Below are 6,000 nucleotides of genomic sequence, written 5' to 3' on the forward strand. Positions count from 1 at the left end.
CACTTGACAAGTTGGAGAGATTTCATTATTTATGCACAGCTACATAGTATAGACATCACTATCATGTTTAGACACAGCCTTCTTATGGAACAGCACCTTGAAAATGTACTTACTGCCTTTGCTTCATGGTAGAGATCCTTAATTTGAAAAAAAAAAAAAGCCACCTTTGCATGTTCAGTCTGTCTCACTGCCAGAAGTTTGATCTGAGAGAAATATTTTTACCAAGCTAGCAAAAAAAAAGAAGCTGCAGTTCTCTCAAGTGCCCATTGGTTCCTCTGCAGCACAACATCACACAGTAGATATTCAACAGCCTATTGTTTGTAGCAGTTTTCCTCACCTCTTATTTTCTGACACAAGAGCTTCACCAGAAAAGATGTCCCATAGTGAATATGAATGTTCCCCTAGTTCTTGAGACATACCAAGTGTGATAATTCTCACAGAAAATAAAGAATTTCCAGCAAACCCATATATTTTCCATCTAAAGCAGAAACAGCAATAGAAGCAGCTAAGAAATGGCATCTTTGCAATGAAAACAAACTGTCAAATCAAACAAATAAAGCAGAAGGTGCAAAGCTGCTAGTAATACTGGATTTTGTGCAGATTTCTTGCTAATCCCAAGACATTTTGTTTATTATACAACTGTAGCTCCACTTACTAGGAAAGGGTCATATTTCATACTCCACGATCAATGCTCTTAGTTATTTATCATTCTGAGTTAATGATTTTTGATCATAAATACTAGATATTAGTCAACAGGCAGGTACTTTTGATTAAGACTATTGAAGTCAAAGGTGTTTGGGGGAAACTGTGTAAACACTGAACATACATGGCCATGATTGATAATTCCATAACATATACCTTCTATGCAAACAATATACTGTATTAAGACTCAATGTGGTGGAATCCATGGCCCAAATGCTGCATAGTGGTCTCCTACTCCTCAAAACATTTCCATATGTTGTTCATTTTTAACTCTAACTGTAGATGAGGGGCAGAAATATTTCAATTTAAGTTTTTTATTATTATTTTTGTAAGCCAAAATCAGGTTGTTGCTCATTCAAATCCATCTGGCAATCTGAATATTTGCATTTGTTACAGGAAGGAATGATTACAATTTGTTCCGAATAACTGCTGTTTGAATTAACTGAGATCACAGATAAATGCAGATTTCCTCTACTTCATAGGCCTTAGGGGAGATTTAAAGTGCAGAGGCTGTGTTTGGAGATACTTCCTCTGCACTTGGCAGAGAAGGCACAGTCCTCTAATGGGTACATGCCACAAATACTTACTGCTAATCCAGCATCAACTGAAGGGTGTATCTAGACTAGTGTTTAAGTTCAGATCAAGAGGGCTCTCTGGAAGTGAACACCGAGTAATGCTCACTTTACTGTGCTTTGGGTTGCATCAGAAGGCTGTCTTGGCACAGACAACCTGGATTCTTTGCAAATTAAACTAAACCAATGGGAACTCAGTTCTCAAGACCAATCTAGAAAGACTGGAGTGAAATCACCTGGAAGGTGCATAATGTGTACAACTGATCCACAGCATCATCAGTTTTGTTCTAGACATCCATTCTCATCGTGTTGCATTATTTAGTAAGACATTTTCTAAAATGCTAGGTTACCGTCATTGGAAAAAGTTTTCACAGAAAAAGCACTAGATATATCTGGTAGCTGATGTGCTTACCTCTTCCTGTTTCTCCCTAACCATGAGCTCGAAGATAGATTATAGTTATGGATGTTATAGATATAAGTTACTATTCTATCATCAAATATATTAGAGGGAAAAGTTACAAGGTTTCAAAATATTTTTCCCTTACATTTTCCCTTAAGGAATAGTTCGAACACTAAACAGAACATAATACGAAGGCTATTTTAAAACACAAACTTCATATAGATTATTTCATCAGGCGTGTTGTTTGAGTAAAGAACCAGTTCTTGTTTTGAGTAGAGCTTGTTCTTAATGATTTCCAAGAAGCTATACCATATTCTTCCCTGATTCACAAGATGGCAATTATTATGAATAACCTGAAGTATTCAGGGGGTGTGTTGCTCGCCATCACATATGAAGACAGCAGCTAAGCCAGCAGCAGAATAGAGAAATTTTGCCCATAGTGGTTCTTGATTGCTGTTCTGGTTTCAGCTGGGATAGAGTTAATTTTACTTCTTAGTAGTAAGAATAGTACTGTGTTTTGGATTCAGTTTGGGATTTGGTATGAGAAGGATGATGATAATACACTGATGTTTACGGTTGTTGTTAAGAGATCAAGGACTCTCCAACTCCTCACGTCCTGACTGTGTGCAGGTCTACAAGAAGCTGGGAGAGAGCACAGCCAGAGCACCAGACCCAAATTAGCCAGTGGAATGTTCCATACCATGTAAGATCATGCTCAGTATATAAAGAAGGGGTGGCCAGGAAGGAGGGGTTTCTCTCTCGCTTCCAGGATTGCAATTGCGGTATCTTGGTATTTTGGGATCGCTACCTGGGAATGGTCTGGGTATCGGTCAGCAGGTAGTGAGCAATCACATTGTGCATTAGCCGTTTGTACACTCTATTATTGTTATTTTTTTATTTTATTACAGTTATTAAACTGTTTTGATCTCAACCTATGAGTCTCCCTTTACCCTTCTAATTCACTTCAACATCTCCCAGGCAGGGGGGCGGTGACCAAGCAGCTGCATGGTGTTTGGCTGCCAGCTGGGTTCAAACCATGACAATTGCTTTGACCATGAATGTTACTTTATAAAGCCACTGTCTAATGACAAAAAAAAACAAAAAAACCCAAAAACAAAACCCCAACCGAACTCATGCTTTAAAACTTTTACTCAATTTATTCAGCACTTAGTGGGGGAAAGCAGAGGACTGATCACACTCTCTGCACCGTTAGTTTTCTTCCTGTACCCTACAGAGTCATACAAGTATTTAACAGGATTCACCTTCACCTCTGCCAATGCTCACCTTAATTAGCCAGATGGTTGCTCTGGCTCCAGTCTTGCAGCGTATATTGCTTGACACAGTTCGCTGCCTCTGCAGCACAGACAGTGTGGCATTGGGCATGAAGCAAGGCAGGACAGTTCCCCCTTCATTCTCCCAGAGGGGAAAAAAATTAATTCTAGTAAATTTTATCAAAGGACTTGTTCTCTGGAAAGTGCTTTGTAACCTGAACGAGCAGCTCCCTGTTCAAAGACACTGCTGTGTCACTATCAATTACCTGTGAAGCACCACCAAGAGAAGTAAAAGCACCTGAGGTGCTAAAAGTGGCTAGGTTTTATATGATCTCCCATTATCTCATTACAATGAATTAATAAAACAATAACTTGAACCAAGCAGGGTGCTATATCAGTAACTGGTCTTGATACACTCTTCTTTTTAAATAGGAATGTGACGGTCCAGGTTACAGGCAGGCTTCAGAAAATGGATTGCAACATGATGAGAAATGTTGCCCTCAAATTAGTATCACGTGTACAATGAGTTTACATTCAGATACTTGGGCACAATTTCCTTACTACCCAGGACCCAGACTTGGCCCCATTAAACTCAAGTGACAATTTACCACAGAGTCCAAGAAAAACATTATGGGATTGCTGACTGCTTTCTCTCTCTTTACTTTGTTGTTTCTCTCTGTTTGCCTTCTTGCCCTGCGAAGAGCTTTGGTTTTGCTGCAGAAAACAGTGAAACAACTGGTTACCGTGGAAAGTGTGTTCATGGGAGAGGCCTTGTCCATGCAATGCTAAATACTGCTGCAGGAGCCAGTGCTGACAACAAGCTTCTGTAACCTCTGAGCACTGGGCTTGAAAAACTCAACCTCACACTCTGATGACACTCTGATGTGTCACTTAAACAACCTCATCTTTCACTGCTTCCACTGCAGGGACTGAGACAGGCGTTTCCATGGTGCAGAACAGCACTGCGCATGCCTCTGTGAAATCAGAAGCAAACTCTGCTTCTCTATGTTGGGTAAGTCCCACTATGCAGCTGTCACTGCTGATCCATTACAATATTGCCTCAGATCCTCAGAGATTACTTTTAAGGTGCATCTCTTTTTTCTTCTGCAGAACAGCTGGTAACATATATGGGTTTAACATGGAACATAGTGTAACTAATTATATTGCAATTAGCATAACTAATTATGCTGATTGGGAAAGCAACAATGATGAAGAGAAAAAATGAATGAAAAATGTTTATATCCATGGAAAAATTTCCTATTAGCAAGCATGATAGGTTTCCAGTGTTGGAAGGGAACCAAAGGAAAATATGAGCTTCCTGGATAGTAGTAAAGGATTCACTATCACCTCTGTTTCCACAAGCTCTTAGCAACAGCTTCTACACTATTTCCACAGGGACTAAACAGAAAAAGAAAACCAACCCAAAGGACCACTGAATCAGTGCAACCCATTCTCAACGTTTCAGGAAAAGGAAATTAAAAACCAAAAACCAGTAGTTTGCTCAAGTGAGCATGAGTAAACATTTTTTCTTCACCACAGCAAATGAACGGTTGCTATCTTGAAAAATCAAAGCTTATCGTACTTCTGCTCTACTTCATAAAAGATGTAAAAAAATATTGCTTTGAATATCTTTAAACCTTGTAAAGAGGACTTCTTTACTCTTACATCCTACCAAGATTATATATTGTATAGAACAAAGACTTATTATCACTTTCAGATGCTCTATGTGTTAACATAACCTATTTTGCTATGTTCCATTATGCCGAATCAGTAATTTAGTAGCTATAATTGGTTTAAACAGGCAGATATTTTCCTTCTAGTTTGAGCCAAAATTACCACAAAATAAACTTATATCAGCATCTTCCCAAATTTTAATAATATTCTGGACCAGCAAACCTGGTAAAAGTAAACCCTAAAATAGATTTTACAGAATAACCTCAGTGTTCATAACAGATAAAGAGAAGTTTCAGAATCTTATCAGCTAATGGGTGTTTGAAACCCCAGATTTGACTTCTGTAGTTTGAACCAGTCTCCTGTTTTTGTAAAAATGATGCAGGCCTATTTAGTCACCATGCTCAACTGGGGCCTTGCCTTGAATTGTGAACAAAATAGAATTGTGAACGCTTGTAGATCTACCCATGCACCTGCTCAGATGCAACACTAGAGAAAGGTCTAGTGATAGTCATCCTTAATGACACACAAGCTGTGAAGAAAATCCTGAAATGACAGGAACTGAAAAAAAAAAAAAGGCACATAAAGAATAGCAGAAAGAGCACAGCTAGCACCTTTGACCAAATTCCATCCTAGTAAATTTGCTCTCTGTCATTTAATTTTATAAACATATCTTATGAACTAAACAATGTAAAAAAGGAAAAAGAAATAAGAAAGTATTTTCAGATTTTGAGAGTCCTACCACCAAAACTTGGCAACCTCTTTTCCAAAGCTCCCTACACTGCTGTGACATACTCAGAAGTGACAGAACACTTATACTATAAAAGGACATTCCTAGAAGGTGCTTGTCCATTGTCTTAGTACACTTAACATAATTCATATTCATAATTTAACATAATATTTTCTCATAGCCTAATAGCAACAGTGAATGTTTTCTGTTCAAACATACCTAGAGTTGGACAGAGTACAGACACACATTTGTTGTTCCTGCATGGGCTCCTCAAAATGCCTAAACCAGGGTTGGAGACACCTGCACAACTCTAATGACAGAGAAACTGGCAGGATGATACTTCACAAAATCAACTAGCATTTGATTCTGGAAACACATCTAGTTGCTTAGATCCTGCCCAAGACTACTATGACAGTTCTACGTAAAGGCCCAAGTATTGCAGAACATGGCAATTCCATAGGCTTATAAAGACAGATCATGGAGATAAAAAGGAAATCCTTTAGCAAGAAACTTTAGAGGACAAGGCTGCTGTGCTCCTTAAGTATCAGTCTGTTTAAAAAAGGAACTCAAGGAACAGAATGATGCATTAGGCTGACTATGCACCAGAGAGCCAGGCTGCAGCTGGATGTGTTTTCTCTAGACCTGTCTGTGTAC

Source organism: Athene noctua, chromosome 6 (genome assembly GCF_965140245.1).
Source record: "Athene noctua chromosome 6, bAthNoc1.hap1.1, whole genome shotgun sequence".
NCBI lineage: Eukaryota > Metazoa > Chordata > Aves > Strigiformes > Strigidae > Athene > Athene noctua.